Genomic DNA, 26888 nt, shown 5'->3' with positions numbered 1-26888 from the left:
AATGTCAAATCATTCCATAGTTTTCCCTTTCGTGTTTATGCTATGCTTTATTCAAATTGTATATTTTATAAGAAAAAAAAAAAATATATATATATATATATATATTGAGCAATATAATTTTGTGGAGAGTAGACAATTATTTAAACATTACATGCAATTAACGTGTGCATTTCCAATGGAAATTTTTGTATCGAAAAGCAATATTTGAGGTTTTTGACAGTTTTTGACAAAGGTTTTTGACGGGGGATTTTTGACGTGACAGATAAACCGTCAAAAACTACCATGTGTCAAAAATCTGCCAACCCTGGTACAGAGATGTCAGTACTTCATACATAAATTTATTGTCTTTATACATAAATGTATACGTTACTGCCAAAGCCCGAAGATGGCCAACTTCGCGAACTGGCCGGCCCAGTTGACACAGCCTATGTCCAAAAGTTGGGCTTTCTCCGTGCTTTGGCCTGCCCCAATGTATCGATCACTATTTATCCTTAAAAATCGATCCCTATGATTCGGGGGTCATCGGTGGCGTATTTTTTTTGTGTGATCATTATGGGGCTATTTATAAATAGCCATAGCTAACCCTAACGATCAGAGGAATCTGAATATCGATATCTAGTTAATATATAGGGATCGACATAGAGAGGCTGGCCAAAGCCCAGCGAAAGCACGAAATTCGGACATTGGCCGGCCAGTTCGCGAAGCGGGCAACTTTATCTTTGGCGGTAAGATATGCATAATGTAAATGTTTGTTATGTGATGTGCTGTACTATACGTTTTAAAAATTTAAGTATTGTTTCGAAAATTCTTTTCGATATTTCTTGCTTATCATTTATTGTGCCATTTTTCGCGTGTAAATAGTCCTTATCTTATGCAAAATGAAAATTAACGCATTCCATTTGTAAATATCGCAGAATTGGCAACAAACTCAGCGCAGTTTGGTGACAGCTCCGATGACTTGGTGACGTCATAGTGCCAAGAGACTAGGCCGAATAGTATGGAGACCGGATAGTAGCGAGCCGGATAGTCGAGATTCTAATGTACTTTCAAAGCTGTGCGTGCGTGCGTGTGTTAGATATATACTGCCAAAAACCCTACTGACTTTGTATGGGTGCTCGCTCCCTCTCGAGTGTTGAAAGCACCGACTCTCCAATGATCAATGTGAGTATCGAACTAAATTTCCGGTAAACCCATAAAATTACCGCATGAGGAGGAGGTTAGTACGGGGGTTAGTGTGCGGGACCCCTTCCGTAGGCATGTATCTTATAATAATGTGTGCGCGTGCATGTCGTCGCCACGGTAACCGAAGGGACGCTTTCCCGATGGAGTTCCCGCCTTCGAGTTTCGGATTTTTTTTTTCTTTTTCACTGCAGAGCTCACCCACATTTCTGAAATCATTGGGAAAATTCAACGTAGCCTTGAACAGAATGATTTTGTTTTTATGTCAGAGAGATAACTCTGTAGATATTATTGAAAGGTATCCTGTGTTTGTATCAAATGTGACGGTAGGAGGTATACTTTTTCTATAGCGACGATAACAAAACGAAATTGCGTGAATGTGTATTGTGGGCGACCGTATCCTTACAAGCAGTAGTTAGCTTTGGAAACTGGAGTTTTGGACAACGAAATATCCGCAAACAATAGATGGCGACAGACGACTACTTTGAAAACCACGTTGTGGGCAACATGTCATCTAGTTTTCACAGACATAACAACATGTCCGTGAAAAGTAGATGACCATAGCTTTGAAAGCTGTGTTCTAGAGGACATTTTCTTATTAATTAAATAACAATAGCTTCTCGAAAACTGCTTTGCGGGCAATTATATTTTTGCAAACAGTAGATCATAATAAATTTGAAAAACACGTTGCGGGTGACAATAGCTTTGAAAAATACTTTGCGGGTAACGATAGCTTTGAAAAATATGTTGCGGACAAAGTAGCTTTGAAAAGAATACATCACAATAACTTCGAAAACTCTGTTGTGGACAACAATAAAGTCGAAAACTCTGTTGTGGACAACAATAACTTCGAAAACTCTGTTGTGGACAACAATAACTTTGAAAACAATAACGATAATAAAACAATGACAATATAGTTTTGGGAAATACGATGTACGCAACAATAGCTTTGAAAAGTACGTTGTGTGCAACACAACAGTCTTTGAAAACAGTAATGATAGTAACAGTATATAAACAGTAAAATGTAGCTTTGAAAAACATGTTGCGTGTAATAATATCTTAGCAAACAGTAGACTATAATTATTTAAAAAATAGTGTTGTGTAGACAACAGTATCTTTGAAAAGAATAGATTATAATGGCATTGAAAACTCTGTAGGGGGATATATTATTGCGAAAAAAAGATGACAATAGGTTTGAAAACTGCCCCCCCCCCATCTGACGGTAGAGACGTAGACTACAACAGTTTTAAAAACAATATTGTGGGCAACAGTATCCTCTCAAAAATAGGTGAAAATACTCTTGTAAACTCTGTTGTAGACAACAATATCTTCACAAGCAACAAACAATAGCTCTGAAAACTACGTTGAGGGGCAAACAATATTTTTCCGAACAGTAGTCCACAACAGCTTTGAAAACTACATTGTGGACAACAGTATCATTTCATACAATAGATGGAATGATTTTTATATTTTCATGTTATATTGGCTTCAATGACTTCGGTAAAAGGGATTATGAAATGGAAAAAAAAAATTCTTTTCAACGCTGGTGAATTAAATATTATCTTGATAACATAGGACTTGGTATATTAATTTCTCGGTATTATTTTCCATCTCAATACCAGATACTGACAGTTGCAGCAGGAGGTCATCGCTTGGGTGCTGAGATCCATGACGAGGGGGGGGGGGGAACTAAAAACATCCAGGTGCTACAATTCCATGGGTGATTCAAGCTATGTAATAAAATCATGATGTGAAAAATTATTTCCTCATCATATATATATAAGAAACTAGGAAAAAAAAGTACCGTACTATATATGCTACGGTTTATGTGATAAATCAGTTATATATATATATATTAATCATACTTACCGCTCTTCTTAGTAAACTTGATAAATTTGCCACTTTCACTGAAGAACATGCAAAATACCTTCGCAAGTGTCATTGGTAAATTTGATAAATACTGAAAAAAATATCGCTTTTACCGGAGATTATGCATAATACCCAAGCGTCGTTGGCAAATTTGATTGAATGATAAAAGAAATTATAATTTTTACCGATGATTAATATATATCACTCAAGCGTACCTGGCTAATTTGATAAATACTTGAAATTTACCACTTTTACCGGTTATAATGCACACTTAATGGTTATTAAATCACACTAGTGTAATTGGTGAATTTGATATCCGTTATATCGAGGTAAGATTGTAGAATGCGTCAAATAGTTTTTTTTTTTTTTATATTGTGGTCTGACTGCATTCGCACATAAACTTGTTAAAAATCGTCAAATCAAAGAATTTGTTAAGTGGGAGTTCGTTATGTCGGGGTATGCTCGTAAAATTTGTTGAATGAGAGATCACTAATATCATCAATAGGACTTACTTTGGGGGATGTTCGGAAAAATTCTGGTTCTGACTTTGGCTCATTAATACGGTCATCTAAATTTTATCACGGCAATCGGACTGATTTATCATACTCGTATTTAGAAATACGAAATGGCGATTATGTATAATAATAATAACTGGATAATAACCGGAAAAAGTGATAAATTTAGTACGATTTATCATGTTTACCAATGATGCTTGGGCATTATGCATAATCTCCGGTAAAAGTGATAATTTTTATAGCATTTATCAAATTTACCAATGACGTTTAGGTACTATGCATAATCACCGGTAAAAGTGATAAATTTAGTGAAATTTATCGAACTTACCAAAATTCTTGGCAAGAATGCATAATAACCGAAATTGTCACATTTAGCGTAACATATATATTAAACTCTATACCGTACATAATTTACTGTCCGAGACAATCAAAACTTACACTGCAGAGAAGTTACTTTGTAAAAAGAGCCTTAATGCTAAAAAACCAACATTACACCTCCATCTGCATCTTTCTAGCAAAGTTTAGAAAATTTTAACTATTTTCACACAGCTGAGGACATGTGAAAAAAACTATTCCAGAGTACTTAGTAGTAGAATGTGTGACGCTGCCCAAGTGTCACACATTCGGGCATTAACGATTCGTTAAGAAATTCCGCAGAGAGGTGTACGAGGTGCATGTACGATTAATTAATAGAAGTGTAAACACTTCTGATAACGCCAATGTCTGATCTATGGTGCTTTAGACCGGTGTTTCCCAACCTGTGGTTCATGGATCCCTTCCACGCAGGGGCGTCGGAAGTGTTTCGAAACTGTGGGTGCTCATCTTTAGTTTTATATCGAAAATTTTAATTTCTGAATCAATTCTGGGGGGTGCTCGGATGCATTTCACAAATTATCGTGGGTGCTTGGGCACCCACAGCACCCCCGGCTCCGACGCCACTGCTTCCACGGGATAATCTTCATTTACTACCATCGCTACGAATGACACATTTTGTACTATGAAACTGCAGTTTATTCAATTTTTATGATACAGTATGTAAATCATAAAGAACACAATGCATTTTGCATTTTATGGGAGGGTGGTGTCGAAACTGACCTTCTGAAGCTGCAAGTGGACCGCAGAACATCGACCTTCACTACAAAGGGGTCCGCGACATCAAAAAGATTGGGAAGCACTGCTTTTGACCAGTCTCCCAAACTTTTTGTCCCACCGCCTCCTTTTTCAATTTCTTTTTCTCATCGCTCTCAACTCAAGTCAACCAAATGGATCTTATACTATACTCATAGCTTCTATCGCTCCCTGGACCATTTCACCCCCCCCCCCTTTAATTGCCATCTGGGGAAACACTGTTTTAGATGAATCAACTTAGGTGTCATTCAAGTATTAAGTACGGTCAATTTGAATTTTGCCAATTTGGCTCTCCCCTTCAGCAAAAGTAAGCAAACAACCCCCCCCCCCCTCCCGCCAGCAAAATTAAGTATGCTGGGCCAAAGCCTTATGCACTGGTACTGGTTTTTAGGTAGGAGACGCATAGAGAAGTACGCAGGAGTAGGTGGGGAGGGGGGCCCTTGCTCCCAAAAACATGAAAAACTAACAAAATATTTTTTATAAGTTTTAATATCGATTGACGAAAAATTACCTTTATATATTGCTTTTTTCAATCACTTTCTGTTAATTTAAAATACTTTCGAAAGCAAGCAAATTAAAACATCCCTGGAACAACCTGTGGCCCCCCCTCCCCCAAACCTTCGATCCATTAGTGTGGCCCTCTAAAGAAAGACTTGAAAATAACCCCACCTTTCAAAGATTTTCTGTCTCCTCAGGATTGCCACTCATGACATGTAACCTTCATTGCCCCCGTCTAGCCCCAATCTTTTCTAAACCCATGTCTGTAAAATTGTGGGCCCCCCCCCCCTACGAAAAATGATGTTCTGTAGGCCACTCTATTTGAATGTAAGTACAGACACCTAAGTACCTGAACTGCGAGGCCTTCCAATTCGAAAATAATAGATCATTTTCCCCAATTTTATGTTTACATACCCGGTTGCTTACGTGATCATAAGCGGATACAGGGGCACCCAAGAACCGGGGGGAAGGTGAAATAACCGACTGTATGCATAGTGAAACGGGAGGGGGGGGGATGAATGTTCACCTTCGCTCTTCCACCTACGACAATAATACAATTTTTTTAACTGAACGGGGGGAGGGTATCGTTTAATTCTTGTATCCACCCTTGTTCAATCACGAGATATCTGCATACAATAACAACCACAAGAACCATACCTCATCTATCACGAGATGTACATGGCAGATGGACAACGCGAACCAGGTGTACATAGCAGAGAAATTACGCAAAAGGTACTTCTCTATCACGGGATGCACGTAGCAGGAGGACCATGAGAACCATAACCTATCTAGCACGAGATGCACGTAGCAAAAGGCCGACAAACATTTTCTATCTGTCACAAGACAGATACAGCAAATAGACCGCCGAAACTACACCGAGGACAATAGAGTAGAGTATGATTACCGTGGTCCTCAATGCAGTTCCGGTGGTCTATCTGCTGTATCCATCTTATGACAGACAGAAAATGTTTGTCCGCCCTTTGCTACGTGCATCTCGTGCTAGATAAATTATGGTTCTCATGGTCTTCCTGCTACGCGCATCTCGTGCTAGATAAATTATGGTTCTCATGGTCCTCCTGCTACGTGCATCTCGTGATAGAGTACCATTTGCGTAATTCCTCTGCTATGTAGTAGAGCATGAATGGCACAATAGAGTAAAGTAAAAAAATGATTATTGTTGTCACGAAATGCATACATGCACCATACTCTATCTGCACGAGATGCACATAGCAGAAGGACTACGAGAACTATACAGAATCGTGGAACTTAACAGTCTCAGTATTTAGCACGCGACACATAGCAGAAACGCGAATTTTTGCTATGAATGAAATTCATAGCAGAAAGACCACGATCATAACACTCTATCTGTTATGAGATGCACATAGCAGAAGGACCACGAGAATCATACGCTATCGTAACATACAAAAGGACCACAACTAAATTGTATCTGTCACGAGATACACACATAGCAGAAGGACTACGAGAATCATACTCGATATGTCACGAGATGAACATAACAGAAGGACCGTGAGAACTATACAACGAGAGCTATACTGTATTTGTCACGAGAAGGAAGGAGCACAAGAACCATACTCTATCTGTCAGGGGAGATGTATAAAAAAAAACCGTTTCTTGAAGAAAAGAATTAGTGAGAAAAGGTTGCTCACATACTCAGTGTTGGTTTCATTTCTAGGGGGAATTCCCTAAAGAAAGGCACTTTTTTGGGAAGGAATGGGTGGTAGAGAGGAAAGAATGGATATAGTAGGGATGGCGGGAGACGTAGAAAAGCGGGAAGGTTGGAACAGATCGATACGTGGGATATAAGTATTTCCGCCTTTGACCCGATCAATACCAACTCGTAGGTAGGTACGCGAGATCTCTCTCTCTCTCTTTCTCTCTACATATTTCCCTTTCTATTCACGTTCTTTTATGTAATATTTCTCATTTTCAGCTCTCTCCCACGAATTTCACATTCAATAGGTTAGGTAGGGCTGGTGGTGGTGGTGATGATGGTAATGCCTACTATTTTCGAAATGATGGGCACTAATAGTGTATCTTTGACTCCCATTATATTCATTTAGTCCCCGTAGTTTCAGCTAGCAGTTTTGAGCAAATGAATATGCTTATCCTATCGCTAAGGGTAAAGGGCCTAATGACGGACGCTGGATGCGATATTCGTTCGGATTGGGCCGGAACCGATGAATAATTACAGCTCCGATTGGGCATTCGATTTTTTTTAATCTTCTCCTCATGCAATGGGTGCTTTGCTACATTCAAAGCTTGCTGGGAATGATGATTGAATAACACTATACAATACATATGTTAAGATAAATGTGATAAATCCGGTTATTATGCATAATTGCCGACCATTCGGTAAGATCGATAAATTTCACTAAATTTATCTCTTTTACTGGCGATTATGCGTAATACTCATGCGTCGTTGGTAAATTTGATTAAATGCTGAAAAAATTATCACTTGTAAACATGATGTACTAGATTTATCACATTTGTCGGTTAATATGTATAATTACCATTTCGTATTGGTCCCATTTGCCGTGATAAGATTTATTATTTGGATGATCATGTTGAATGTTGCCGCAGCTGTTTTGTGAAAACCTCAATCATCTCTATATTAAACAATAAATATAAAAAACTAGTGATCTCTAAGGTGAACATGATTGTCACATACTGGTGATGATGGGCTTTTCATGTAAAAAAAGTACAAATTGAAATTAAATCAGGTTTTTCGTATACTATAAAATGCTTTGATGGGGGAATCTTGGCTTATGTTTAGGGTCCCTTCAAGTATTACATCAGCAGATTTTTAGCCATTTTTGCCCCCCTTCCCTTCTTGACAGAAAAATTTCTTCAGCTCTGCCCTTCCCAACGGATGCTGGCACAGTTTTAGAGCACTTGAGTGGCCCGCAGTGTGGTTCTACATCACACAAGTTACCCACTGCACATTTCCAAATCACTCGAATGATGCATAAATATTTCGCGGATTACTTGAGTGACGCGCGGAACAGTTCCAGATCACCTAAACGGCCTGTGACACATTTCTAGAGCCCTTAAGGGATCTAAGTGGATAAGCCCTAAAGTGGCTCTGTAGAGGATTTATCAATAGGGGGAATATCAGTTAAGGTGCCCTCAAACTAGGGAAAGTTTTTTCTCTCTTTTTTGCACGCTCAGTAAAAGATGCCATTAAGATATTTCATATTTTCATAAAGGATGGTTAATGACGTAAGCATCGTTAAACCCCCCCCCCCCGTCATCAATAGTCAGCAAATTCACCCCCCCCCCCATTGACTCTGACGTAATAGTTGAATGACCCCCTTATATACGTCAGTAAAGTAAAGGAAAAAGAATTTGCAATCCACATCCATACGTGACCCAGGCTCGTGACAGGTCGCCCGAGTTGTCCGACCACACTTACGCTGCCTACAGGGTGTTGCTTTAATAATGAGGGGGGGGGGGGGAAGAATCACACAAACTAATGGAAAAGCTCATTGTAGTGTTCTTTTTCGCTCAATCTCTCACTCAGTTTATAACTCATCCACTCACTTGATCACTTATACTGCTACTCACTTACTCGGTCACTCACCCAATCGCTTATTCACCCAGTCACTCATACCATAATTCACTCGCTCCCTCACCCAATCGCTTATTCACCCAGTCACTCATACCATAATTCACTCGCTCACTCACTCGATCATTCATCGGTCACTCATACCATAATTCACTCGCTCAATCATTCATCGGTCACTCATGCGTTTACTCAGTCACTCGGCCAATCATAAAGTTACTCACTGGGTCATTCATACCGTCACTTACTCGCTCAAAATTCATCATTATTCATTAATTATTCATTCATTTGATCACTCATTCACCCCGTCATTCATATGATTGCTCATTCTGTCATTCATACCGTAACTCACTCCCTCGGTCATTCATAGGTCACTTGATGGGTCATTGATACCGTCACTCACTCGGATATTCAGTCAGTCAATTTCCCTAACTACTCACTAACTGTTAGTTACGGATACGATGTAGGATGTCACTCAGGAATTGGGGTGGGGGGGGGGGGAAGTGATGGCGATGAACAAAAACGTTTTAGAAACTACTTTGATCTACACCAAGGTTTCTTAATATTTTTCAGCAGACCCAAAATCAAAAAGATCAGCTTCGCAACCCATGGGACTATTTATTTTTTGAAATTTGTAAAACCAGTGATGCGATAAGTGCATTTCTAGCAAGACTGTAAGTGGGTTTGTACGAATCATATAGGAAGCCCCTGCGAATCAAATCTAGGTAGTGACCCATGGCTTAATAATCACTGGTTGTAAGTGGATTTGTACGATCCGTCTCGGAATCCCCTGCGAATTAAGTTTGGGTAGTGAACAATAGCTCAAGAATCCCTAGGCGTAAGTGTATTTGTGCGGCCAATCTCATAAGATCCTGCGAATCAAGTTTGAATCGGGATCCATAGCTCAAGAGTTACTGACTGTTAGTGGATTTGTACGACCCATCTCGGAAGCCCCTTGCGTATCAAGTTTGGGTCGTGACCCATAAGGGACCGTTCAAGTATTACGTAAGCAAATTTTTAGCCATTTTTGATCCCCCCCCCCGTCAGCAAAAGTCAACGAAACGTTGACCCCCTCCCCCCTCTTGTCAGCAAAATTTCGTCATCAGCTCTGCCCCTATGAATCCTAACTGATATTTTCATAAAGGTTGGTCGATGACGTAAGCATTATCCAAACCCCCCCCCTCCCCCCTTGTCATTAAAAGTCAGCAAATCAGAAACCCCCTTCCTCCCCCTCCCCTGATGACGTAATACTTGAATGACCCCTAACTCAAAAGTGGCTGGCTGTAAATGTATTTCTACGATCCATCTCAGAAGCTCCTGTGAATGAAGTTTGAAGAGGGATCCATAACTCTCAAGAGTTCCCCTGGTTGTTAGGTAATATAAACGACCCATCTCGGAAGCTCCGGTGACCCATAGGTTAAGAATCTCTGATCTGCACAAACCATGCATGTACTTACTGTATTTGGTGGTTTCCCCATCAGAATCAGTGGGCACGTGGTCATAGTCGTAGGATGGGAGGCATATGAAAGGGGGAAAGGAGCACGTGCTCTCCCTCAAAACCATCAGATATTTAAAACCTTTTTGAATAATTTTTGAGAAAAAAAAATTAAAACATCAAAAGAAAAACACTTTTGCACGCCATTTTAATCAGTTTCTGTCAATTTAAAATGCTTTCAGAAGATTGGTAACTGAAAATTTCTTTAGAGGAGATTCTTGCGCTACCCGTTCCCAAATCTTGTGTTGTGTTCCCTCCGAAAATCCGATCCTCTGTGTTACGCCTCAGAACGTACAGACCAGAGTGGTGGTTTGGGCATTATGCTTAAATTTTGGACATGAGTGCAGTGATGTCTTAACACATGGGGGGCCCACCCGGGCACCTCAAAAGGGGGGGGGGGGCTCACAAAAATGAGATCTGTCGAAATTTTTTGGAATTTACCAAGTAGGGCCTTAGAGAAAACCACTTTGCCCGGAGGCTTACGATGCCTTTAGGACGGCCCTGCATGAGTGTAAGTTCGGTAGCAAAAGTTATTTCCTATACAAATACAAATATAACGCCACAACAGGCAAAATGCCCAACGAGGTGGCTGAGAAAAAAGATGCTCATAAAAAATATGAATGTTATATATTTAAAAAATACAGCAACCCAATTAAAATGCAATTACAAACAATATTTATACATGATAATATAAAATATTATACAATTCCCATAAAGAATACTTATGGTTGTCTTATTCTAAGTATGGAAAATGTGGAACGCTTCACGTTTGCGTGTCATCCTTGCGCAGAGGCCATGCTAATCTTATCTGTATCGTTCCAATTTTGGTATATGTACTGCCAAAGCGATACCTACTTGCTTGATTTATAAAATGAATATCGATCTACGGTTCGACGAATGAAGAGATAAATCTAAAGAAAAATAAGCTGCAAATTCATTGATTTCCAATCGCTGATGATATTTATCTGACAGATCGCCGCGGACAAAACAACAGCAAAAAAAAAAGTGCTATTCATTCATCTCGGCTTCCGTGATAACAGTAAATGGGAACGAGAGATCTGATTGGATAGTTGTACTAGAAGGTGAGAGAGAGAGAGAGAAGGAGTTTACAGATTAAATTTTGCGTGTGACGAACGGGCGTAAAACAGTTCGTTTGTACTGCGATGGCAGCACTCTCTATATTTTACACACAAGGCCGTGGTTACGATTTCTCTCTCTGTGAGTCTTCTAAAAATATCGCTTCTCCTCACGGAATTGGCAATGAGCCAGAAATTGTAGCAGCAGCAGCAGCAGCAGCTCGACACAATCCACGACAATCCTTTCTGCAGCGATTTTTTCCCCCCTACCACGAACGGTGATAAACCAAAACGTAAAGCAACAAAGTCGAAATATATACGTTGCATACACACACACACATTTTTATTCCAAATATAATTTTCATTAGTATAACTTTTTTTTCTCCAAAGGAAAAAGAGGCATTTCGAATATATTTTGGCAGGGAAGCGGATATCAAAATGGCGATGTTGTAGCCGATGATCAATGAGAGCGTCGCTGTAACCGATTAATTATTCACGATGGATCTAGAAATTTCCCCTTTTTGATATGTTAGAATTGAATAAAATGCGCTAGAGTTACTCCGAATCCGATAGGATAATTTTCAGTGTTGCCTTATACTCAATTTCATTCACTCGCTGTATTAGTCAATAACAATCATTTCATTCCCATTAATGCAATTTTTTTCCCGACAAAAATAGCAATACCTTGGTTAACGAACGAAAAAGGCTTGCGAATTTTTCAGATAACGAAGATTTTTTTTTTTTTCGAGATTTTTCTGCCTTTGCTAACGAACGTTTATGTTAATATGGATGCACGGGCTAACCTAAAACGGTCATGTTGTGAGCTGAGTGTTTAAGTCAATGATCATTAGAAATACTATAGCACTCGATCCCTATTTATGTCCGCTTCGGAAGTTCTTCTCAGATGTACAGTACGCAGAACTTTTAACCGAACGATGGCGATATCTTGGGTTCTATTTATTGTAAAAAAGAAAGAAAGGTATCATTCTTCTTCGTTTGAGATCTCCGGTAAGTGTATTCAGTAAGGGGTCATCTAAACGTTAAAACCAGATCCAACTTTTGAAAGTTCAAGAGTAACCCCATTTTTTTCTTCCATATTTGGATTCAGTATCTTAAGAAATGCCGAAATACCAAATTTCATCAATTTTGAACGAATAGTTGATGAAATATAAATTATTGAAAAACGAGTATCGTAATGTTAAACAGAAACATCTTGTTTTTGAGCATAATTGCTGAAATAATATAGGTATGCCATTACTTTTTATTTTAAACGATAGATTCTAACTGGCCGAACATAATTTTGTTACTCATTTTGAATTTGGCTTTTTTAAATACGAGTTATGAATTATTAAAACATATTTTAAAAATTTATGAATAGAAGCATACATTAATTTTTACTTCATTCCAATCGGCATAGTTGAAAACCCAACAGAATCAATTTTCATTCCAATCTGACCTCTATTTCGCAAGATATGAGCGATTATATGAAAATGATCACTTTTAGGGGTTTGTTCTGAGAGTCACTATTTTGAAGGGCATTTTTCGAAAATTGGATGTAGAGTATTTTTTGGAAGGTCACTGTTATTGAAGACATTGTTTGGAATGTCGCTGCTGGTAATGACGTTGTTTGGAGTCACTGGTGAGAAGGACATTGTTTTTGGAAAATCACTGGTGAGGACATTGTTTTTGGAAAATCACTGGTGAGGACATTGTTTTTGGAAAATCACTGGTGAGGACATTGTTTTTGGAAAATCACTGGTGAGAAGGACATTATTTAGAAAGTCACTGGTGAGAAGGACATTATTTAGAAAGTCACTGGTGAGAAGGACATTATTTAGAAAGTCACTGGTGAGAAGGACATTATTTAGAAAGTCACTGGTGAGAAGGACATTATTTAAAAAGTCACTGTTGATAAGAGCATTGTTCAGAATGACCCTGTGGGGTAAAACGTTGTCCGGAAAGTCACCGTTGAGAAGAACATTGTTCGGAAAGTCGCTGTTATTTAGAACTTTGTTTGGAAAGTCACTGTTGGGAAAGACATTGTTTGGAAAGTCTTTGTTGAGAAGGACATTGTTTAGGAAGTCCCTGTTGGAAAGGACATTGTTTGGAAAGTCCTTGTTGAGAAGGACATTGTTTAGGAAGTCCCTGTTGGAAAGGACATTGTTTGGAAAGTCCTTGTTGAGAAGGACATTGTTTGGAAAGTCCTTGTTGAGAAGGACATTGTTTGGAAAGTCCTTGTTGAGAAGGACATTGTTTGGAAAGTCACTGTTACTGAGAACATATTTGAACTGTTTAACAAAATTTTCTGTTAGGGGAACACCATTGTAAAGAAGCATTGTTTGGAAGTTCACTGTTGCGAAGAACGATGTTCGTAAAGTCATTTTCTTGCCAAAGGGAACGGTTTTAGAAATAAATACATAGTTCGGACAATCTTTGTTCCGAAGAGCGTCTAAAATTAAACGTTGCGAGAAACATTATTTCAGAACCTATAATAATGCATATTGTTTTTATTAAGGAAAAAAAGTTGCGAATGAAAACATTCTCCTAGGAGCCGAAGTGAAATTTAACACAGGCAGAAGAAATATCATATAAATAATCCAATTTAATACAAACAAATATTATTTCCCCCCTAGTATTTTCAATAAAACGCGTCGATTTTACGTTTTATATATCGATCTCGAACAATTTCTTTGAATTAATTTGCATAATTTTCTTACCACAATCGATTTAAATGTACAGATAATTAATTTTTTGAAAGAACTTTCGAATCCATTTTAAAAAGTAATTACCTTTGAAAAAAAGGAAAATAAACCCATTAAAAAACAGAGCAGGGAGAAAAAAAAAGGGAAATTTGAGATGAAAAATTCCCGATTTGGAGATCTATTTGATTGTATTTTTGCATTGTTTTTCCCCTTCTTATTAAATCTGATAATTACTCTTACGATTATTGATTGTTACGAAACGAATTATCCTTGTGTTTTGGTATGTTTTTCAAAACACGCGCATAAAATCATAATCTAAAAACGATCAATCGTAATTTTTTTTTCAATTCATTTAGAGCACATTTTTTTTTATTTTGGTTGTTAAATCCAAATCATTTCTCCATGAAATATAATCAATTTTATGTGAGCTTCCCACATTTTGGTTATATCTTTCGAATTAATTAGTTTTTTTAATGATAAAACATTTGAATAATTAATGACGTTTTAATTTAACACCCATTTTTTAAAACTAATGATTAAACATTTCTACAAAAATTTCGTTTATTTTCTCTGAATTTTTCAATTCCGGAATAATTTCATTTACTCTGGATTTTAATGATTTCTGAAATTATTTCGTTTATTTTCCCTGATTTTTCTTTAATTCTGAAATAATTTCTTTCATTTAGTGAACATTAATAATTTCTGAAATTATGTCGTTTATTTTATGAATTTTCATCGTTTTTGAAATTTTTCTTTTATTTACTATGAATTTTCATTTTTTTTTCGAAATTATTTCTCTTACTCAATCTGGATTTTCATTATTTCTGAAATTATAGTTTTTTTATTCACTCTGGATTTACATAATTTCTACAATGATTTCTTTTGTTTTCTCTGAATTTTCTTTGTGAAATAATTTCTTTCATTTAGTGAATTTTAATAACTTCTGAAATTATTTACTCTGAAAATATTATAATTATTTCTCTCATTTACTCTGAATTTTCTTCATTTATGGAATTTTTCTTTTGTTTACTCTGAAAATATTATAATCATTATTGGTTGGCGGAATGAATTATCGTTGTGTTTTGGTAGATTTTTTAAAACTCGTATAAGATTGCAATCTACAAACGATCAATCGTAGTTGCTTTTTTTGTCAATTCATTTAGAGCATGTTACATTTCATTCTGGTTATTAAATTCACAAAGCATCTCTCTAGGAAATATAATCAATTTTATGTGAATTGATTACTTTATATTCCGCCCCGAGAGGAAACTTCCCACATTTTGGTTACATTTTTTCGAATTAATTAGTTTTTCTTTTATTGTTAACAGTTGAATAATTAATGACGTTTTAATGTAACACCCATTTTTTACAACTAATGGGTTACTCGCCACCAATCGATTTCTACGTCCATGTGTTTACGTCACGAATTTTTTTTCCCCTAGCGCTTAAATGTGTCTGAGATCAAAATAGGTTTTTCTTTGTAAGTGACACGTGTCACACCGATACGAGAGATTTTTTTTATGGACTGAAAGCATTATTAATATAAGGTGATAAGAATGTTGCTTGTATTAAAATATATATATTTTTTTTGTTGTTGAGTCAGAGAAGAGGCCATCTGTGTAAAGGATGAGAAACCGCCCACGGAGGGTGATGATAGTAGTTATCATCTCAAGGTGACAGGTTTGAATGAATACACGTGTGCAAGTTGATGGAAACCGTTTTCGTGGAATTGCATGGAACACAATGCACAGTTTCCTAGTAAAAAAAAATTACCTTTAAAGAAACATGCATTTATGTAAGGGCTGATAAAACGGAACTTGGTGACTGAATTTATCAAGACATAGGAAACGGTAAATTAGACCGGTTATTATAACGATGCGGTAGGATTAGACAAAGTAGTCAACAGCCACTCCCTGAGTTATGAATAGGTTCCGTACCTTCCGAAAGTCCAAATCCCGCCAATATGGCGAGAATTCAAGGACAGTCGAATTTTTCACTAATATCTTCAAATTAATTGTCTTTCGCAAGGCCTTAAAATCATTGATTTTTTTTTGAGAGCACTTTAATTTCCAAGTATTTTCCTTGCATTAGGGGTTCCCTACTAAGATCTCAGTCTTAGGGCACTTTGTCCCATACGGGTGTTATGTTTTGAATGAGATGGGCAAATTCAAGCGCAACAAGTGACCAGTCAGTATCAGTGTTTCTCAATTTTTTTTAAAGCGCGACCGCTTTCAGCAAGAATTTTATCCGTGCCCCCCCCCCCTTTTCGACTAGAATTTTTCAGTGATTTCTACTTTCGAGAAGAATTTTTAAAAAATGCGTCTCTTTTTCGACTAAAACTTTCTGGTGACTCCCCTTTCAACAATAATTTTATCGGTGACACATATTTTTACTAGCATTTTTCGTTGATTACCCTTTTCTACGAGGATTTTATCGGTGACTCCCTTTTTTGACAACAATTTTTCGGTGACTCCTCCCTTCGACAAGAATTTTACCGGTGACCACCTCTTTTTTGACAATATGTTAATTTATAAATCTTCCCCAGATATTTTTGGTGACTCCCATTTTAACAAGAATTTCATCGGTGGCCATCTCTCTTTTTTTTAATTAGAATTTTTCGGTGCCTCCCACTTTCGACAAGAATTTTATCGATGACTACCTTTTTTTTGATTGGAATTTTTTGAGAACTTCCCCTTCTGACGATAATTTTATCGGTGACTTTCCCCCCTTCGGAGATGAGAATTTTACCGGTGACACCTCTTTTTTTGACAATAATTCATGAATTCCCCTCCCCACCCAAAAAGTTTTTGGTGTCTTCCCTTTCAACAGGAATTTTATTGGTGACCATTTCTTTTCTGATTAGAATTTTTCGGTGACTCACACCTTTGAACGAGAATTTTATCGGTGACCACCTCTTTTTTGACAATAATTTAATTGTTGAATTCCACCCCTCCACCCAGCCATAATCAACTTCATTAAAAATAAAACAGTGACTGCTCTACCATCTGCTATCGAATAGCTTCTTAGTATGTTGGCTAATTTCAAATAAATCTTTATGAGTGTAGAATTTCATTACATTACATCTATGTTAAGAGTTAAAACATTATATTGATTTGATGTATTGTTATCTACGATACGAAAGACAAAAACAAATTTCATATCAGAACTTCTTTGATTTTGAAAATCTTTCATCATCCTCTGGGAGAGGAGTTACGACCCGCATTTTGGGAACCCCCACTAGCCTATGTCAAGCTCGAGTCGTATTCTATGAACGAAACGATAAACAGAAGAAGAAAAACTAACTACATAAGGGGCCCCCTTTTGTGATTGCTGGTTCTTTACGTAAACAGATGTAGAAATGTCCTCGTAAATCACTTGACCTTGTTCCTTTTCACCTGTGTGTGTTTCCTCCATATTTACCTTCCCTTTTACCAATTAATTTGGTCTTTTGTCTAGATTACCCTGATTGTTTACTCACTTGATTATTACCCATGGCTGTCTTGGAAAATCCCAGCTTTCCAATGAGCACATGCGATGTTTCACCAAGTTGGGAGCCATTGTTGCACATGGTGCTTAAGTAAATTTTATATAATACATTATATTTCCTTGAAAACACTGCAATAATTCTGCAACCAAGATGGGGAGAGCTAGAAGGGTCTGGCTGAAATATTTTCGCCAAATGTCACCAAGGTCAATCTGAGAATCACCAAGAGCGTCAAATATATTGGTTCGTAACTCGATAATCATGCACAAAGCATCAGGAATGAAATGACTCAATATTCTTTCTCGTGATGTAAATTCGTTGCATCTGGCTGTGCCGTCCTCATATTTTTTTACAACTTTTTCACAGGTCTTATAATCAAAATGAAAGTTTTAAGATAGGAGCTATACTCTCAGTGGCCAAAAAAATTAGGAACACCCCTCACTTAAACTTTGACTCGTCCGTGCAGCACGTGCGCTGACGTAATAAAACGGATTTGCTGATAAAAAGATTTCTCCTGGTCAGCAGCACCAGTTAACGTTGCAATTTGCCTGTTCATGAAGAAAACAAGCGATTTGAGTGACTTTGAAAGCGGCATGATTGCAGGCGCCAGAAAGGGTGGTTCCAGTGTCTCCGAAGCAGCTAACCTTCTAGGCTTTTCTCGTACAACAGTATCTCGAGTCTTCAAAGAATGGCAGCCAAGCCAAAAACCCTCGATCGGAAAACGAAATAGTGGGCGGAAATCGCTTGTGAACGAAAGAGGTGCCAGGCGACTGACAGCATTGTGTGCAGCAACAGAAGAGCTACAACGCAACATATCGCAATTCCAGCTCAATACAACTCAAGAGCTACAACGCAACATATCGCAATTCCAGCTCAATACAACTCAAGATCATCGCGAAGCACATCCGTACGCTCTACAACACGGATCTTAAAACGAATTGGTTTTAATTGCCGGCGACCAACAGTTGTCCCTTTGCCTTTGATTTCCCCAAAAAACCGAAGAAAACAATTTTTGGGGGACTAGAGAACACCGAAATTGGACACTTGATGAATGGAAAAAGGTTGTCTGGTCTGACGAGTCAAGATGTCTTCTCCCTGACATTGATGACAGGATCTGTGTGTGTGTGGCTCAAGCAGCACGAAACCATGGATCCGGCATGCCACATGACAACTGTTCAAGCAGGTGGCGGCAGAATCACGGTCTGGGAAGCATTTTTTTTGGTATACTCTTAGTCCCTTATTTAAATTGGAAACATCCGACAGTGCCAGCGCTTACCTCCACATCGTTGCTGACCCCGTGCACCCGTTTATGGCCATAATGTTTCCTGATGATGGTAGCTATATCCAGCAGGACAATACACCCGCCCACGAGAACTGGAATTATTTCAGATTATTTTTAGGAACATGATTCAGTTTCAATTGTTTCAATGGTACCCTCAGTCACCCGATCTCAACCCAATTGAGCATTTGTGAGACGAGGTTGAAAGGCCTGTTAAAAGCTCCAGAGCTTCACCTTCTAATCTGTGTAGATTAATTTTGTTCATTTTAACCTTTCAAGAAGAACTTGCAAGGGGTCCATACAACCCCGGTTGAGAGCCACTGTCTTATGTATATGTTACGGTAAATTTGAATTAGGGGCCGTTCCAGTATTACGTCATCATCGATGGGGGTTTCCGATTTGCTGACTTTTGATAACAAGGGGGGGGGCGGGGAGGTTTAAATAATGTTTACGTCATCAACCACCCTTTATGAAAATATGAAATATTTTTAATGGCATCTTACTCGGTGCTGCAAAAACGAGAAAAATCTTTCGATAGTTTGCGGGCACTTGAAGTAGCATCCCTCCCCCATTGATAAGTGCCCTACAGAGCCACTTTAGTGTTTAGTGATCTCTAAATGTTTCGCGGATCCAAGTGATCTGGAAATGTGCCACGCATCACTCAATTGATTCGTAATTATATGCCGCGGATCACTTAAATAATCTGAGCATGTGCCGCGAGTAACTTGAGTGATGTAGAACCGCACTGGGGACCGCTTAAGTGCTCTAAAACTGCGTCACATGTCACTCAAGGGATCTCTAAATGTGTCAAGGGCCGCTTAAATGTTCTGGAATTGTATCACGGCGATTTGTTTAAGCGATTTGTAAATGTGCCGCTTAGTTCATTTTTACAAAATTAGGTTTGAGGATGGTAGGCCGCATCAGATAACCCCCAGCGCCATATTTGGTCTACGGGCCGAGGGCCTTTATGTGATTTATCATATACTAGCTGATACCCGGCGACGTTGCCCGCCCTGTAAAAAATTTACATACATATAGCTTATGTATTACAACATAACATTGTTATACAATCATTTATACAGTTATACATATCATTGTTAACAATTTCTTAATCAAAATATTTCTGCATTAAGTAAAAAAAATTTACTTTCATTTTTAAATATTTTAATTAAAAACTTCAGGCAATCGCTTGTGGATACACAATATCTTTGGTTTTTCCATCTGGTGTGTAGATGCACAAATGTTTGAGATTTCCAACACGCGAACAGGCGACGAAAAGCTGTCCGTGAGAAATACAGGACTCAAGTAGGTTGATGCCTGCCACTGCTAACGACTGGCCTCGCGCTTTGTTGATTGCCATAGCAAAAGCTAAAAGAATCGGGAACTAATCGCTTGAAAGTGAATGGCATTTCTTCAGTGATAATTGGGATGCGTGGAATGAAGACGTCTTCTCCTTTGGCACATACAGTTAGAATCGTTGCTTCAAGGATGTAATTGTGCAATTTTATCACGCAGAGTCTGGTGCCATTGCAGAGTCTCGGTGTCTCCAAATTTCTTGAAAGCATTATAGGTACTCCGACTTTGAGGGTCAAGTTGTGAGGTGGCACACCCGAAATATCCAAAGAGTTCAGAAATTCTGCAAGATATAGAACTGTCTGCGCTGTGTCTGTGACAGTGTCAACCGATTTGTAAGATTTGGAGTCTCCTGGAATAATTTTTAGGATTTTTTCGTTGATCTTGTTCACAATGTCATTTTTCGGTGCCAGAATCGCTCTCAGAAAGCCACTCATGGTTTCGGTGATTTTGTTGAATGTTTGGGAAGACTTTGTCTCCAAGTTCTTGAACTGAGTTTAAAAACTGGTAAAATCCATTTGGGAACGTAATCAGTCCAGTGCGCGTGAGTCCACGGGAATTCTTCCATTGCCAAGTTTGATCAACTGATGTGAAAATGATAGCAGTGCCGAGTCATTTTGCAGTTGAACTCGCATGTTGGTGGATAATGATAATTTTTTAGCTTCGTGCCAGAGTGTTGATGTCCTAATGAACTCGAGGCGACCACCGATAGACAGCACCTTCACTTCAAACCCATCTCACTAATGGCAGTAAATTGCAATGTAGCGATATGGCCAGAGTTGGTGTTTGGTGAAGTAGAGTGCTGATGATTTGAGGCAAGCATTGAGTTCATCAGCTGGCGTTGAACATTTTTATTACCAGTTTTATCGCCTAGTTGTTGTTCTGACGCCATATGTCCAGCTTCTGCAGCGAATATTATTCAAACTCCTTTTAATCACTTTTTAAATTGAAACTATACCTCAACGATGGGTGGTTGATGAGATACCCGGCGACGTTGCCCGCCCCGTAAAAAATTTATATATGTATAGCTTATTAATTACTTCTTAATCAAAAAAATTTCTGCATCAAGTAAGAAAAAATTACTTTTATTTTTAAATATTTTAATTAAAATCTTCAGGCAATCGCTTGTGGATACACAATATTTTTTCTTTTTCCATCTGGTGTGTAGATGTACAAATTTTTGCTATTACCAACACACGAACAGGTGACGAAAAGGTGTCCGAGGGCTCAAGTAGCTTGATACCTGCCACTGCTAACAACTGGCCTTGCACTTTGTTTATTGTCATGGCAAAAGCTAAACGAATCGGGAACTGTAACCGCTTGAAAGTGAATGGCATTTCTTCGGTGATGAGTGGGATACGTGGAATGAAGACTTCTTTTTCTTTGTAACATCCAGTTAGAATCGTTGCTTCAATGATGTAGTTGTGCAATTTCTTCACGCAGAGTCTGTTGGCATAGCAGAGTATCGGTGTCTCCAAATTTCTTAAAAGCATTACAGGTGCTCCGACTTTGAGGGTCAAATTGTGTGGTGGCACACCCGGAATATCCAAAGGAGTTCAAAAATTCTGCAGGATACAGAACTGTCTGCGCTGTGTCTGTGACAGTGTTAACCGATTTGTAAGATGTGGAGTCTCCCGGAATTATTTTTAGGATTTTTCCGTTGATCTTGTTCACACTCATTTTTCGGTGCCAGAATCGCACTCTCACAAAGCCACTCATGGTTTCGGTGATTTTGTTGAATGTTTGGGAAGACTTTGTCTGCAAGTTCTTGAACTGAGTTTATATATATAAGAACTGGCAAAATCCATTTGGGAACGTTATCAGTCCAGTGCTTGGGTCTACGGGAATTCTTCCATTGCCAAGTTTGATCAACTGATGTGAAAACGATAGCAGTGCTGAGTCATTTTGCAGTTGAACTCGCATGTTGGTGGAGCCGTGTTTGAAGAAATCTGACATTTTTTGCGAAAAACATTATATATGCAAAACATTAGCATATATAATGCCTTTAAGCTGTTTATATTAAAATATTGTTGAAATATTTCCAGTCCAGGTAGAACAAAAACTCGAACACAGATAATTTTAGATTTCAAATTCAATTCGAAACTGTTTTTTGTCAAATTTTCGTACACACACCACTTTAAGAGCAAAGTAATTGGTACAAAATGAAGAGAAAAAAAAACAGCCCAGATTATTTTTCTAAATACTATAGGCCAGAGAGATGACTTATCGCGGCTCGTAAAAAAAAGTTTTTTATTTTTTAATATTTTTTCTCAATACATCTACATAGCGGAAAGTTCGGATGGGCGGCATATATTTCCAGTAATACGTATTCAAGAATATGAGAGTGGAACGGAAGAAGGGTGGCGAAATTTGTACAGCCTACAGGCAGCAAAACCATAAATACACAGTGGCGGACGACGTTCGAGCACCTCCAGTACTTTGAGGCACGGGGGCGGCAAAATGCTGTTTGCCCCGGACGGATGAAACGTGTTTGCTCCGGGTGGCAAAAACCCTAGCTACGGCCCTGTCAGAAGGTGCTCCAGCACCTCAGAGTGTAATTGTGTGGTGGCACAATTACACTTATAATTTTTTAGCTTCGTGCCAGAGTGTTGATGTCCTAACAAACTCGAGGCGACCACCGATAGACAGAACCTTCACTTCCAACCCATCTCACTAATGGCAGTAAATTGCAATGTAGCAATATGGCCAGAGTTGGTGTTTGGTGAAGTAGAGTGCTGATGATTTGAGGCAAGCATTGAGTTCATCAGCTGGCGTTGAACATTTTTATTCCCTGTTTTATCGTCGTAGTTGTTGTTCTCCGTTGTTAGTGACGTCAGATGTCCAGCTTCTGCAGCGAATATTGTTCAAACTCCTTTTAAGCACTTTTTAAATTGAAACTATATCTCAACGATGGGTGGTTGATGAGATAAAGGCCACATATGCATACAGGACACCCTGTATGCATGCAAGCAAAAATATCTGGCGCTTCCAGGGTTTTCTTCAATTACTGGGAGTATTGGAAAAGAGCCAAACCATTATAAAGGAATAAACTGTAATGATGGCAGCGTTAAAGGCGTGACAAACCATTCTAAAGGCATATATACACGTCTGAAACGCATTGTTGGAAACCACGGTAACCAAAGTAAACGTTCCGAAAGTGATTGTTGAGGCCCCCAAAACCATTGTTGCCCGACAGTTTTTTGCCCATTTCGGGCATTTGCCCAGCTCTGACGAACTTTTAAAGTAGCCTACGGTTCAATCCCGGACCTGTTTGGTATATATGCAAAATCTGGCGACGATCGGTCTAAAACTGTAGATTTGTATAAAGAGCATACATACATACATACATACATACATACATACATACATACATACTTTCACATTTATATATAAGATGGCTGAAAGGGTGGGTAGAAATGAATTTATTAAAGATAAATTTTTTGAGTTCATAGCCTTCAAATAACATTGAAATTAACAGAAATTGATTATAATAATATATAAAGGTATTTTCTCTATCGAAATTTCAATTTAAAAAAGTAATTTTTTTTTCCATTAAAAAAAATTTTTTTTGATCCTCGGGGAGCCTATGCCCCTCTGTGTACGTCTCTGATCCCACCAATGTGTTAAGATTCAGAGGGGCAAAGCTGATGATGAAAGTTTGCTCACAAGTGGGGGGGGGTCAAAAATGGCTAAAAATTTGCTTACGTAATACTTCAACGGCCCCTTATTGGTTCTTATGAGTAATACACGGCTATTATGCGTAATCGCCAATCGTCGCGGTACGTTTGATAAATTTATCATTTCTACCGACGATTATGCATAATACCCAAGCGTCATTAGTAGATTTGCTAAATGCTAAAAAAATTATAAGTGGTGGTAATTTGATAAAAGGATACTTAATATCGGGGTACTGTCGATAAATTTGTTAAATGAGATTTCTTTATATCGGGTGTACAATCGTAAAGTTTGTTGATTATGAGTTCGTTATATCGAGGTGCGATTGTAGAATTCGTCAAATAGGAGATAACTATATCGGGATCTGACTGTAAAATTCGTTTAGGAGTTTGTTATATTCAGGTGTGATTGTATGCACACAAAATATGTAAAAAATTGTTAAATAAAAGAATTTATTAAATGAAAGTTCGTTTTATCGGGGGATGATCCTAAAATTTGTTAAATAGAAATTCGTTATATCGGAGTCTGATTCCAGAATTCGTCGAATAGGAGTAGTTTCAGGGATGTTCGGAAAAATTCTTTAAATCAGAGTTCATAATATCCGGTTCAGAGACTCTTGCTCACAATCCACGGTCATTAAAGTATAATAAATCTTATCACGGCAATGGGACCGATTTATCATCTTTTCCAATACGAAATGGCGAATATGCATAGTAACAGAACTTACAAGGAAAGGGTCCCAAGGTGTCATCCTCAAAAAACTATGAAAAAAATTGTATTTTTTCATCTCACCCATAAACACGTAAAAACAAAAAAAATTAGCGGTGGAAAGTAATCATTAGTCTCAAAAAATATATATATTGAACATGATAACAGTGTCGGCTACTCATCGCCTCTCACGCTTCTTGGCGATATCTATAAAAAAAAAAACTTAGTTTAGCTGCGTTTCCTTTCTTTCTCTTGCTTCTTTTCCTCCAGCATTGTTCTAGAAACTATTTATTTCTCTTTCCCCCCCCCCCCCCTCTTTCTTTGTCTGTACTGTATTGTGTGAATGACGTCACTCCAACACTCTACGGCTGTGGGATTTTAAAATTCGTTCTTGGCCTCTATTGGTGTTCAAAGTATTAATATTTAAATTTTTTGAGTGGTCCATAACAATTATGCCGGATTTTTTAAAAATATTTTTGTGCATATTTAAATGAGTAGAATCAATGGTAATTTTTTTTTCAAAATTTTTTCATGGCGTCAACTTCAGACCCTTTCATTGTTAGTACGATTTATCATGTCGTATCACCAATGACGCTGGAACATTATGAATAATCGCTGGTAATGTAAATTTAATGTGAAATCAACCACAATGTAAATTTAATGTAAAACCGCCAGTAATGTAAATTTAATGTGAAATCAACCACAATGTAAATTTAATGTAAAACCGCCAGTAATGTAAATTTAATGTAAAATCAACAGCAATGTAAATTTAATGTAAAATCGCCAGTAATGTAAATTTAATGTAAAATCAGCAGCAATGTAAATTTAATGTAAAATCGCCAGTAATGTAAATTTGATGTAAAATCAACAGCAATGTAAATTTAATGTAAAATCGCCAGTAATGTAAATTTGATGTAAAATCAACCGCAATGTAAATTTAATGTAAAATCACCAGTAATGTAAATTTAATTTAAAATCGCCAGTAATGTAAATTTAATGTAAAATCAACCGCAATGTAAATTTAATGTAAAATCGCCAGTAATGTAAATTTAATGTAAAATCACCAGTAATGTAAATTTAATTTAAAATCGCCAGTAATGTAAATTTAATGTAAAATCAACCGCAATGTAAATTTAATGTAAAATCGCCAGTAATGTAAATTTAATGTAAAATCACCAGTAATGTAAATTTAATGTAAAATCGCCAGTTGTGGTAAATCTAGTAGAATTTATCGAACTTACCAAAATGGTCGGCCGATTATGCATAATAACCGGATTTTTATCACATTTTTACCGAAACATATATATTACCTCACGTTTCCCGCCTGTCCCACTTTACCCAGCATCGATGATTCTCCGACCCCCCAGTTCAAAGAATCTACATCGCTTATGACTAGGTAATTTCGTATTTGAAAATAATACTGGAATAAATTGTCATGATCAGATTAATCTTGTTTTACGGATTTGTTATATTATTTCGAGGAGCAGATTACTGCGCCTGTTTGGGATAAATCCATCCTCACGAAAGGGGGGCTTGGACGGGCGGAAGAATGTTAAACAATGGATGCCTAGACGATCATCACCATCATCATCCCCACCATTCTACACTGTATGTCAGATTGCTCGTTGATGCTGATGAATTCGCGGCTTACGCGATGAACTCACGTCGGTTCAACTGAGCTCATCATCTGTCGTCCCTCGATCTGGAGGGAATAATAATAATGGCGCATCCTAAGCCAGGATGAACAACTAGACCGACCACTTCATCTGGTCTTGTTAGCGAGTTTATTAAAACATATGTCCTAGTACTCTGCGAGATATTTCCCCCCTAATAAGCAACTCGCTCTTTGCGAATGTGTGTGTGTGTGTGTGTGTGCGTGTGTGGTGTCAGTCCGAGATAAACACAACATATTTCCTCTCACTCTCTCTCTCTCTGTCTGTCTCCACAGGGATTTGATACTTACTACTTGAGCAGCGAATTCAACTTCGGATACAGCGATGTATTTTCTTGTCTTCGTAAGATTTTAGAAGCGTCAGGGGAACTTGATCTGGAAGCAACGTTTCTCTCTCTCTCTTTTAGAGTGAAAAAACCCAAAGAATTTCTTATCCCTTTTAAGTGTGTGTTTTTTATATTTACTTGATCTGCATTATTACTGCCACGGTGGGGCAACTCTGGCGGCATCTGACGGGGCTGGATCATGTATGGCTGTGGATTTCGTTGCTGATGAAATGGACAGCGCAGCGAGGTCGACAAAGACCCATAGGAACCACTTGGCATTCCCAACGCGGTGGCGGGGCCCTAAATTGGACTTGCACCGGGGCTGACAACTACTCTAAAAAATGTT

The 26888-nt window shown here is 38.0% G+C and overlaps 1 protein-coding gene and 1 non-coding gene across 3 annotated transcripts in view; one reads left to right on the top strand and one right to left on the bottom strand.

Moving 5' to 3' along the window:
• The window catches only part of LOC149070056 (rho GTPase-activating protein 100F-like), a 165156-nt gene that overhangs the window by 22278 nt on the left and 115990 nt on the right, over positions 1 to 26888 (top strand). The window lies entirely within an intron of this gene.
• On the bottom strand, positions 11015 to 11118 carry LOC149070057 (U6 spliceosomal RNA). The gene has a single exon (XR_016195098.1). It is a non-coding gene; the product is annotated as a U6 spliceosomal RNA (small nuclear RNA).

This window comes from Pholcus phalangioides, unplaced genomic scaffold (genome assembly GCF_987345545.1).
Source record: "Pholcus phalangioides strain wild (caught in Gottingen) unplaced genomic scaffold, Ppha-v1.0 ptg000022l_1, whole genome shotgun sequence".
In the NCBI taxonomy this organism is placed as follows: domain Eukaryota; kingdom Metazoa; phylum Arthropoda; class Arachnida; order Araneae; family Pholcidae; genus Pholcus; species Pholcus phalangioides.
Note: the sequence above shows the minus strand (reverse complement) of the source record. Positions and strands in the feature narration are given on the sequence as shown.